Below are 12,503 nucleotides of genomic sequence, written 5' to 3'. Positions count from 1 at the left end.
TAGTTAGGGTGATGGTAGAATAGTACCTGCATTCCCCAACAAAGTGCACTTCTGATCATGTGATCATACAAATAACTTAAGAACCTTAATGTCTTGATAAAAAATATTGTTCTGCACAGGAAGTGTTTGGCGCATATTGATTAAAAATCTTGACAATGACATATATTAGTGTTTTACTTAAGTATCTTACTTAAGTACTTAACTGCTAGAACAGTACGATATTATTCAATATAGGATTAACATTCTTGCATGTAGTTGCCTCAAGCAGCAAATTCTATGTCCATATATACAAAGCAGTTGTTATGCAATATAATATTTTTGTGTCGTTTCGTTTATAATGCTGCAATATGCAAAGCATTTCTTGGACAACATAATTTTTTTTGTGTCTAACACTGTGCAATGCAGCACACTTTGTTTCATGTTTATGTTATAACCAATTTATATTATAAGCAGACAATACCTGTGCGGAATTACTTAACACTCAATTTCTAGTTTATAGTTTACTAAGGTAAACTTCATGAACAGGTTTCTTAATTAGTAATCCAACAGTTCTCATAATGCTACACATATGAGTCCTATGTACAACAACTTTAGATTCATGTTAATATATTTGTGTCTCATATGAAACAATTTATAAACTTTCATTCATATAAGCTGCATGGTCAGTTACTTACCTAGCTAGTTGCACTTATGTTTATAGAAATAAGTGAAAATGTTTCTAAAGTTGTTTCGATAAGTATTTTCTGTCTGTAGAGTACCAAGTAACTGGAATCTGCCAGAACACAAGCAAATTACAACATACGCATGCTCAAGGATGTCTGCAACGATGATGTCACTTCCAATGATGGTAGCAACCAAGGAGGTCTGTCATAATGACAGATGTCTGCAATAGATATCTGTTCTTGAGTGGCCATCAGCAACCAGTGCTGAGCTTTGCCTTCGAGAGCCACAATTGCACATTGTCAGTGAAAGGACACTAACAATACAAGCCACTTCGTAACCAAAAACGTTGTTTCTCAAGGTAAAGGTGTCAGTGAGAGAGACACTGTGATATATAGGCTAGAGTTCGTAGAATCATGCAGCAAAGGATACAAACACCTCAGTGTAAACACACCTCCACACACAGTTTACGACGCTGCACACTTTTAGAAATATGAGAGGAGAAGCAAAGTGCAAAACAATACGAAACTCCGTGTGCAGTGAACATTCCCTATTTAATCTACATGTTTTTCTCGTTATTTTTCTAAACTTTACAGGCTGAAATTTTCATGTATTTAAATTTGCCTAATTACTTATTTTAAAAGGTTCCGAAAACTTTCTCAAGATAATTGAACCAATAATGATTAATCTTTCTATCTTTAATAGAACTTCTACATCTTTATGTACTTTGTTTAAATACTTGAACATTTTTAGTAAGTAAGAAATGTTTCTCTATACTCTTCGTGAAAACTGTCTTTACTGTCTACATGTTTATTTATATGTTTCATAATTAAGAACTTTTAGCTCCTTTTCTCCTATTTGTACATATGTCCCATTCAAATTCTTAACGCTCTCACCCTCCCTGTCGCTTCTTTAATTTGGCTATATCGTTTTAAGGTAATGGAGAGTTCTGACGCAATTTTTTGCATTGTGTAAAGTAGGAAATAAATAAGCACTCAGATATCGACAGTAACAATGTGAGGACTAAACATGGGAGCACGATTCTAATCATTGTTGTGAGACGAGGTCTGCCTGCGAGAGTGGAGGTAGTAATGTCGGTCGAGAGCTCAGAGGCAAAATACGTGTCATGCTGCTCTCACGTCGGAGATGGCATATATTACCAAACTCAGCGCCTGATTTCAAAGTGACACGAGTGAATAAAGAAAAACTCGTGCTAAATATTTGCCTTTTTAAGTCATGCTAAATTAGGTGCGAGAAAGTAATGGAGCAAATCAATATTTAAAAAAAATCATATTTCCAAAAAGCTACATCCTATGCCTTTGCATCTCTGTGTTCTGCTAGTTATTTCCAAACCGCTCAGTCGCATTACCAACACCCGACTTTCTCGCTTAATTCTCGCTGAATGGTACACTAGCAACGACCTTGCTACTGACAACCAAAGATTACATCGCTGATACTCTGAACCTCTGTCACGAGACGTATCACCTATAGAGGACTTCGGTTTGAATAATATCCTGTGTAGAAATTCGAACTATGACACATCGAACGAAGACTAATATTATTACCTTACGTTTAGTATTCAATGAAAGTGGCGTGAGTTTACAGTTTAAACCAAGTAGCAAAATGCCTCAGAATCGATATCTAGTGATTCCTGTGGAAGTACCTGACTTTATCACATTGTATGACACCTACCTAGTGTTGACGGTCTTCACTGGTGAGAGATTCCCCCTAAATCCTTCCTCTTGTAGTCACCCTCGGTCGATCTGCTGCCGTAGACTTCTCTGCTCCATCTGAGGTATAGATAACAACATCAAGATCTTACATCAGTCATAAACATCTTCAGTGTAACGGCGACCAGATTTCGCGTTTTAATATAGTAATCAATGTTAACTTTCTGCTCGGTTGCTCACACACCATTTGTTGCTGCGTTACGGAAGACAAGATGTTACTTATTATATACTAATGCACACGTAATTACGGAAATCACTTTAGTTTTTTATTAACAGCATTCAATAATAATTAAAAGATTATGAAAGATTCCGTTTTGTATAGAGGGAAAAGTAGGTTTGATCCTACAATTTCTCTCAGCAATTACGATATCTAAAATATCCGTGATTTTTATAGTTTATCGATGTATAGTAATGGACCATAGTCCTTGTTATGATACCTTTGAGTGACAGTCATTCAAACTTCGTACGTTTTTACTTTCACAAAGCTAAGTGTCCAGTTTCGTTCTTATATTCAGTTTAACATCCCTTTGTATTGTCCACAGATCCTATTTCAATTACTCGGCATGTAACAGAATTTAATACTGAGCTCTACTTTCTCTTGCGCATACAGATTCTCACATAATCTTAGTCCGTGATCTTACGGCAAAAGTCTGTACCGTTAAAGTTAACTATACTCAAATATCTTGCAGTTTAACAGAAGTGCCCTAATCCCTTCCGTAGCATATCACACGGAAACGTCCGTTATATCGTACGCCGCAGTTACGTAGACCTATTCAGAGCGTAGAAAACAAGACAACTAACAATACCTGCACATGGTTTCTATATAGTAGGATTTAGAGACAAAAGTAGCAGCGTTGAGCCCTCTTTGACTTCCCTGAAGAGCTACTTTGTTGCGGGCGTTATTCTGATGAGAGATTATATATCGATAGTATTTCACTGAAAAAATACAGCAACCAGCCACTTTTTAATGCGTTTTTTATTTACGCCAATATGCATTTCGGGTTTGCACCCATCTTCAGCTGGCAAATTACATGGATCTTCAGTTACTACAGTAGTACAATCTCGACAGCAGTTTGGATGCTGCAGCAAGCCTGTGCAAAGCAACGACTCCAATCAGTTACTTCAATTTCGCGAGTTTAAAGTCACACACTATCAGCTGTTCATTTTACTTACTTTCTCCTCTCCTTGTTTTTTCCTGGCTTTTCTTCTTTTTTGCAACAACACAAACACTTTTTATCACGTATTTTGCACAGGCGCACTGCGTTATCCGCCATGTTGTCGACTGACAGTTTTTGTTTACATACAAATGGTTTATCTATGGACAGAGTTATATTTTCACGAAAGTTTTGAGGTTCTAAGATAAGCTATTGTTTTCTAAATATTGACTTGGCTGATAGAAGTAGTCTCACATAACACATTTATACAAAGCAGTAATTCATACATTTACAATATAACAAAGATATAATTAAGATACCAGAATTAAGATTTTTATGTTTTTTACATGCATTTGCTGGGTTTATAACAGATTATGTTGTTTGTTGATTGTGCTTAGTAAGTGGTTTGATAAGTAGAGTGTGGAAGTTTTTTAGAAATATTCGGTTTGGCAGCTCTGTTTGGTCGTTAAGTATGTCAGAAGGGGATGCATGTTTATGTGAATAAATTTCGATTTCTTTTAGGAGGTTCATTCTTTTTCCTTTGTTGGCTAAGTGGAGAACTTGTAGGTTATGGGATATGTCTGTTACTTGATGTTCTTCTTCTGCTACATGTTGGGCGAATGTGGATTTATGTAAGTTTTTTAAACGAAGAGCATCCATGTGTTCTCGAAACCGTATGCTGAAGTTTCTCCCTGTTTGACCTATGTATGTTTTTGGACATGAGTTGCAGTTAAGTTTGTATATTCCTGATTGATTGTACGGTTTGGTATTATTTTTAATGTTATGGATAGCTTTGTCCTTTATTTTGTTATTTGTATAGTAGCTGATTTTGATATCTGTTCCTCGGAACAAGTTTGCTATTTTATATGACAGCTTTCCTACAAATGGCAAGCTTACATATTTTTCTTTTGCCTGTGTTGTGGTATTCTTTAATGTAGTTTTGTTATTGTGTTTGTTTATGTGGGGATTTATCTTATAGTTTAGTTCATCTATTAATTTTGGATTGTAACCATTATTGTAAGCAATTGCTTTGATGGTGTTTAGTTCTTCTATTTGGTCAGCTGGTTGTAGTGGTATTTTGTGCATTCTGTTTAGCATTGCTCTGTATGAAGCCGTCTTATGTTGATCCGGGTGGCAGGATGACTTATTAATTGTGTTATCTGTGTATGTTGGTTTTCTGTATACTTGAAATTTGTGTTTGTTGTTGGAGCTACTTATGCAGAGATCCAGAAAATTTAAACCTACTTCTGTTTGGTGTTCTACAGTGAAGATGATGTTCTGATGCATTTTATTCATTTCTTTTGCAAGGTTATCAATTTCTTCTGCAGTGCCATCAAATAAGACTATTATATCATCAACATACCTTCTGTAATAAATTATCTTGTTTACCATCTGGGGGTTTTCTTTAAAAAATTTACATTCTAAGTTATTGATGAAAATATCTGCTAGCAAACTGGCAAGGCAGCTACCCATAGCCAGACCCTCTTTCTGCTGGTACATTTTGTTATTAAAAGAAAAATAGTTGTGTGATAGTACTAGTGTTAATAGATCAATGAATTCATATATTTCTGGTAATGCCAAATTTTTATGTTTAAGTAAATTGTTTTTAATTATTTCTATTGTTTCTTTGATGGGTATGTTTGTGTAGAGGTTTGTGATGTCAAGTGATGCAAACCTAGCAGTATCAGGAATCTGAATTTCCTTTAGACAATTAATAAGTTCATAACTGTTCTTTACTGAGTATGTCTCTTCAAATTTGAATGTGTTGCTAAGGACCTCATTCAGTTTCTTGCTGATTTTATAAGTTGGGCTGCTCCGAGAATTAACAATTGGACGTATGGGACAGTTAACTTTATGGGTCTTAGGTTGTGCTCGTAGACGTGGTGCATAAGGGTTCATAACAGTGCATTCATGTATATCTTTTGCATTTAAGAGGAAATTACTTTTTTTCATCATATTTTTAAGTTTATTCTGTAACTTAAGAGTGGGATCAGACTTAATTTCTACTATATTATTATTACTGAAAAATTAATAGATGAACTAAACTATAAGATAAATCCCCACATAAACAAACACAATAACAAAACTACATTAAAGAATACCACAACACAGGCAAAAGAAAAATATGTAAGCTTGCCATTTGTAGGAAAGCTGTCATATAAAATAGCAAACTTGTTCCGAGGAACAGATATCAAAATCAGCTACTATACAAATAACAAAATAAAGGACAAAGCTATCCATAACATTAAAAATAATACCAAACCGTACAATCAATCAGGAATATACAAACTTAACTGCAACTCATGTCCAAAAACATACATAGGTCAAACAGGGAGAAACTTCAGCATACGGTTTCGAGAACACATGGATGCTCTTCGTTTAAAAAACTTACATAAATCCACATTCGCCCAACATGTAGCAGAAGAAGAACATCAAGTAACAGACATATCCCATAACCTACAAGTTCTCCACTTAGCCAACAAAGGAAAAAGAATGAACCTCCTAAAAGAAATCGAAATTTATTCACATAAACATGCATCCCCTTCTGACATACTTAACGACCAAACAGAGCTGCCAAACCGAATATTTCTAAAAAACTTCCACACTCTACTTATCAAACCACTTACTAAGCACAATCAACAAACAACATAATCTGTTATAAACCCAGCAAATGCATGTAAAAAACATAATTAAGATACCAGAATTAAGATTTTTATATCTTTGTTATATTGTAAATGTATGAATTACTGCTTTGTATAAATGTGTTATGTGAGACTACTTCTATCACCCAAGTCAATATTTAGAAAACAATAGCTTATCTTAGAACCTCAAAACTTTCGTGAAAATATAACTCTGTCCATAGATAAACCATTTGTATGTAAACAAAAACTGTCAGTCGACAACATGGCGGATAACGCAGTGCGCCTGTGCAAAATACGTGATAAAAAGTGTTTGTGTTGTTGCAAAAAAGAAGAAAAGCCAGGAAAAAACAAGGAGAGGAGAAAGTAAGTAAAATGAACAGCTGATAGTGTGTGACTTTAAACTCGCGAAATTGAAGTAACTGATTGGAGTCGTTGCTTTGCACAGGCTTGCTGCAGCATCCAAACTGCTGTCGAGATTGTACTACTGTAGTAACTGAAGATCCATGTAATTTGCCAGCTGAAGATGGGTGCAAACCCGAAATGCATATTGGCGTAAATAAAAAACGCATTAAAAAGTGGCTGGTTGCTGTATTTTTTCAGTGAAATACTATTATCCACGGCCACGGAGCTCAACAGTCCAAATAAAATGGACAAATTGTTATATATCGATAATTTTAATTAAAGCTTTTTCAATGCTATTAATTACTACCGATATTATCGACCACCTCTCCGCTATGTGAAAATATCCCTGGTAATATTGTTCTTAATTAAAAGAGCGGTTATACTCTGACATGAAGCAGCGTGGTTTTATTTTAGGCGGGGATAAATCGCAAACTGATGGAAATGGGGCACTCACGCTGGCTAAAATTATGACTGAAATAAATTACTGCAAGAAATTCAAAATTGGAGGTCAGGGTGGCGTGATAAGAAACCTTTCCTATGTGAAGAGAGTGGACACTCACTGTTTCACGCAGTTCATCCTGCAATGACAAGTCCCACAAGGACACAAAGAAAAGAAATAAAACGTCACTGGATAAGAGCGTATATGACGTTATTCAGTGGCTGCAAAACGGGGTCAAAATTACAACGAACTTGGGGTTATGAGCCCAGTTACCAATATGACGTAACACCCCTTTGGCCTGGATGCATGCAAAAATCCGATTCGGAATGATGTCATAATGCTGTCGTATTCTATCTTGAGGCTAACTTTCCCACAATTGTTGTAACTGCTCCACAGTATTTCGGATGTGGGCACTTGCAAGGGGCTGACAGGTGAGCTGTCCCACCTGTGTTCTTTCAGCGACAGATGTGGGTATCTTGCGGGCCTCTCGAGCACCTCAATGTCACGCAGACAGTTCATACAGGCTATTCATCAGCAGTACTTGTTTCCCAATCACGGCACCACACAAATTTGAGCCGTTTGTGTCTTTTGGAGCTACTGGCAGCCTACACGTGTGACAGTGATTCCGACCCCTACGGTCACAGTTTCGAATCCTGCCTCGGGCATTGATGTGTGTGATGCCCGTAGATTAGGTTAGATAGGTTTAATTAGTTCTAACTAAGGACACCACACACATCCATGCCCGAGACAGCATTCGAACCTGCGACCGGAGCGGTCGCTCGGCTCTAGACTGTAGCGTCTAGAACCGCACGGCCACTTCGGCCGGAGATTCCCTAGTCAGGCAACCGCTAGCTTCCGACCAGTGATGTGGGGCGACACAGAGGAGTCCGTTACTTGTATGTAAAAGGGTTACGATAATGTCTGCTTTTAGCGGCGCTCAAGTGCGCGGTAACCACCACCTGTACAAAGTCCCAATTCTTTCACAGTCCAATGTCGCCGCGTTAAAGACTGATGATGATAATTATGAAGACGATACAAACACACAGTACCCGGGCAAAGAAATTCCCGTAACGCGGCGGGAGGGTTATGATGTGCTCGGTGCACAATACAGCGGTCTTCCTGTCTCCTGATTGCTCGTTTTCGCCTGAAACCTTGACGACGATTATGCAGTCCAACATGAGGCCTATGTCACATCCAAATGCCCCGCGAATTGCACTAATTACACAATTAGACCTGTCGGCCAAATCAGGAGCCATATACCATAATCAAGGATAATCCATATCTCTTGTAGAAACAGTATGCATACAGCCATGTAATCCATTACAGTACATAATTGTACCATGGCTTGCGATGGCTACTGGTGGCTGAAATATTTTCATTATTCTGGGAATGGCAGCTCTCTTTACATTTATGTTCAATGATGTCTCCATGCACTTGATATGGGAGCTCATTGGGAAGTATCGTGTAGAAAGCCACAGCATACATCGTAGCAGTAATGGGTAAATTGTTTTACGGCCCCAATTTTATGCGTATGTAAACGTTTGAACCTAATTCTCCTGGATACCGTTGGAAGTATCTTGATGAATGCTGCAGGCGTGTAGCTACAGTCATTCTCTGAACCGACAACCAATGGGGGCACACACACACACACACACACACACACACACACACACACACACACACACACACACACACACTCTCATATAGTAGAACCAACAAAGGCGACTCCGAATGGGGATGAAAACTCCTTTTTCTCCGTTTCCACAAAGAAATTAAAGTCTTAAGCCACAATACAGCAAATGTGACAGCCCCTCGGCTTTCTACTTGTGCCATCTCGTTTCTCCTCACCACATTCTCTCTATAGTATAGAATTGCTTTTGTGTCACAGAACTAGCATGATGCGGTTTGTAGCAGTTTATCAATAAGCCTCTAGAGATTTACCTGTTTTCATAGGTAGTCGTGGTTTCACTATAATGCAGTACCGTCTTTAAAAAATTTTACCACAGTTTGGAAACAGAAAGTATCATGTATTTCATTTCCTTTATGTTTAGATGCGTAAGCTAACTGAAAATAATACTTGACGCTAATCACATTACTTTAACGCTTATCTGTTAAAGTACGCACTACTTAATGTCTTGTGAGGCGTTTGTGAGTTAGTATGGATAGTAGTCGACTTTTTACGTCTACACGTTGCACTCCGCACTGAACATTTCATAGCGATGGGTACTTAGTACTGGCGTTACCGATTCTCTGCCCTACTGTACTTGTAGTCATTTTTCACTCGATCAGTACACAATTACTCTTCTGTACGCGGCCAAATCACTTTTACCTTATCGTAAAGATTTCTGTGCGACATACTAGAACGCAGAATTTTTATGTACATTTGTGTTTATGTAATGAAACGAGAAAACAAGAGAGCAAGATACATCCATAGACAAAATTTTAATTAGAGTATCTTCGACGTCGATACGTAATTGGTAACAAACTGTAAAATATTATCCTGGATACTGTCAGTTTTCATATAACATTTTATGAATATATTAAATGTACGGTGCAAAAACTGTGCTCTGTATTTTATGAAATGCACTGGCGCAGTTAGGCATATTAAAACCATTTGTTTTTTAAAAAGTGATACCCTTGTTGTAATATACATGCTACAAGAGTGACGCTCTCCACTACATATCTGTTTAAATTGACAGGCCATAGTGGATACGCAATGTCGGAAACTTTATCTCGGTTGCGCAAGAATTGGGAGTCAAGATTTGATTCTGTGAGTTCCCTTGAGAGACAAAAGTGAATATCGTGATGTTTTGTGAAACTGAGACGACTTGAAGGTTGTCGAAACATAACTTAGTCCGCCCTTTACGTAGTAGGAGGCAGACTGTTTCCTCAATGAAACAGACGACCTTTTGAAAACCACACTTACGGAACAGAACTGAACGCAAGGAAGACTACGTTAATTTTGGACTCAGTAAGGTAAATTTTGATTAATTTATAGCACAAAATTAAACATCCATTCTTAACCGTTCTAATAAGATTTCATCTCGTTCATTTGATTTTTCCTCTTGGATTACAAGGTAAAGGCCGTCCTCATGTAAGGACGCTGTAATTCGGAGTAAAGAATTTTAGGACTTTGAACTTTTCACAGGTTCCAACATTTTTTCAATGTTTTCATTTTCAGTTATTAAAGCTATTGAAAATAAAGACATATCAACATTGTAAAAGACTCTTCTAACATATTTGTTCAAATGACTCTGAGCACTATGGGACTTAACATCTATGGTCATAAGTCCCCTAGAACTTAGAACTACTTAAACCTAACTAACGTTAAGACATCATACAAGACCCAGTCATCACGAGGCAGAGAAAATCCCCTAACATATTTGCAATCAAAATAATTTGATTACAGAAATCTTTCAAATCAAAATTTTGGTTACATTTGGATATGGAATATGTCAAAACACACAACACACAACACAGAACCTTCGGATTTATCACTATGTGCGTGGTTTGGTTGTGCAATGTTTTATTTCGCGTCTTCTTTGTTTATCTCGTCTATATGTAAGGTGCACCTTTTAGTTGTGTATTATACTTCGCAGTAATGTCATTTGAGTGCCATCAGCGTTGTTCAAATATGTGACAGCAGTCTGTCTTCTGCACTCTTTCAAGGATATATAATTTTGATTGTCTTCTGCATATTTTGACTTTAGTAAAGGTGCTTGCTTACCAGAGACAAAGTCTTCATAACCCTAAACTCTCATCTTTTTCATTTTCATGCACACGTGGCGGCACCTATAACATCACCAAAAGAGCTGTAACATCTCTTCGACACCACTCCCTTCGTCATCGACTGCATCGTGAGTATCGAGCGGTAGTACTAGTAGATCAGTATTAATTTCTTTAATCATAAGGTGTTAAGCTGCTTATTCTATAATCATAAAATAATAACTTTTCAACTATCGACTGCCCCTTTCCCTCTCCATCTATATGATTTAACGAACCATGAAATTTTTAAAAAACTAGTCCTAGCATCGTCATTTGAGGGCACTGTTTAGAAATTGCTGTTTTGAAAAATAAAGAAATAAAACCTAAAATATTGTACGTCCATTATGAAAGGAAATTTTATATTACAGTTACATAAATATTAATGGACTTGAAAATTTGATTTAAAGAAAGCATTAACATTAAATAAATACTGCACACTGCACAGGAACGATGTAACTTCAACAGACACTTCTGATGAACTGCAGTAATTGTTCAGGTTGCATGCTGATTATACATGGCTAGCTTGGTCCCCGTTGCTTCACTCACACAGACTTTTTTTGTATTTATATTGTCCACAAACTACAACAGCACCTAAGCTTTTCACGCTAATTAAGTACAGAGAAGCATGCTGTTTTCCGGATGTATTTCTAAGCAAAAAATGATTCAGGTAGCTGTAGTCCACGGTTTTTTTAATTATGCCTTTTGTGAACTTATGGTGACAGCTTCATCCCATAACACATATTTCCATGTATCTTTCTATGGAACTAACTGAGAACTGAAATACCTATTCTCACAGGTTCAGTTTTAAATTTATTGTAATATAAGGAAATACTTTGTTAAAAATTTTGATCCCCTATTTTACCCCCTTAGGTGTTGAATTTACAAAAACTATAAAACACATACTTTTTCATTTATGACAAAGGAGCCAACGTTCCATAGATAAAGCTTCTGAAATGCTTTCATAATGAAACAGTTTCATAAATTTTTTTATCCCGTATTTCGCTCCTTTATGGTCTCGAGTTTCCGGAAACAATGAAACACATACTTTTTAAATTTCCAACGCTACTAAGGTATTTTTAAAGGTATATTCATGAAAACTAGTATTTCACTTTAGTATCTTAGTAACGATTTATTGCCAAGAAAATTTTCACCCACTACTTTGCCCCCTAATAGACTGAGAAACCATAAACACACTCCAGAAAATATGTAAATTGAGTCAGACATAAAAGAACACAGGATATGAAAGGATTTTTGAAAACACGTCGCTGTTGAGACAGATTTGCGATATTCTTGCTTAAAAACTATCTCACACTTTTAGCAGTGGAATTTCGAACGATCTTTTCCTAAACGATACCTACAATGAAAGATCATCATTCCTCAAAATTTCACGTTCACATCCTCAGTGGTTTGGGTTGGGCGATGACGAGTCAGTCAGCCAAGACGTGACATTTATACACTCCTGGAAATTGAAATAAGAACACCATGAATTCATTGTCCCAGGAAGGGGAAACTTTATTGACACATTCCTGGGGTCAGATACATCACATGATCACACTGACAGAACCACAGGCACATAGACACAGGTAACAGAGCATGCACAATGTCGGCACTAGTACAGTGTATATCCACCTTTCGCAGCAATGCGGGCTGCTATTCTCCCATGAAGACGATCGTAGAGATGCTGGATGTAGTCCTGTGGAACGGCTTGCCA

General features: G+C 37.0%; 1 long non-coding RNA gene across 1 annotated transcript in view; it reads left to right on the top strand.

Moving 5' to 3' along the window:
• The window catches only part of LOC126336287 (uncharacterized), a 176,246-nt gene extending 175,429 nt beyond the window's left edge, over positions 1 to 817 (top strand). Inside the window, exon 3 of the long non-coding RNA XR_007564941.1 lies at positions 754 to 817. This is a non-coding gene — a long non-coding RNA (uncharacterized LOC126336287). The remainder of the gene's footprint in view (positions 1 to 753) is intronic.
• Positions 818 to 12,503: the final 11,686 nt, after the last annotated feature.

Source organism: Schistocerca gregaria, chromosome 2, assembly GCF_023897955.1.
Source record: "Schistocerca gregaria isolate iqSchGreg1 chromosome 2, iqSchGreg1.2, whole genome shotgun sequence".
In the NCBI taxonomy this organism is placed as follows: domain Eukaryota; kingdom Metazoa; phylum Arthropoda; class Insecta; order Orthoptera; family Acrididae; genus Schistocerca; species Schistocerca gregaria.
Note: the sequence above shows the minus strand (reverse complement) of the source record. Positions and strands in the feature narration are given on the sequence as shown.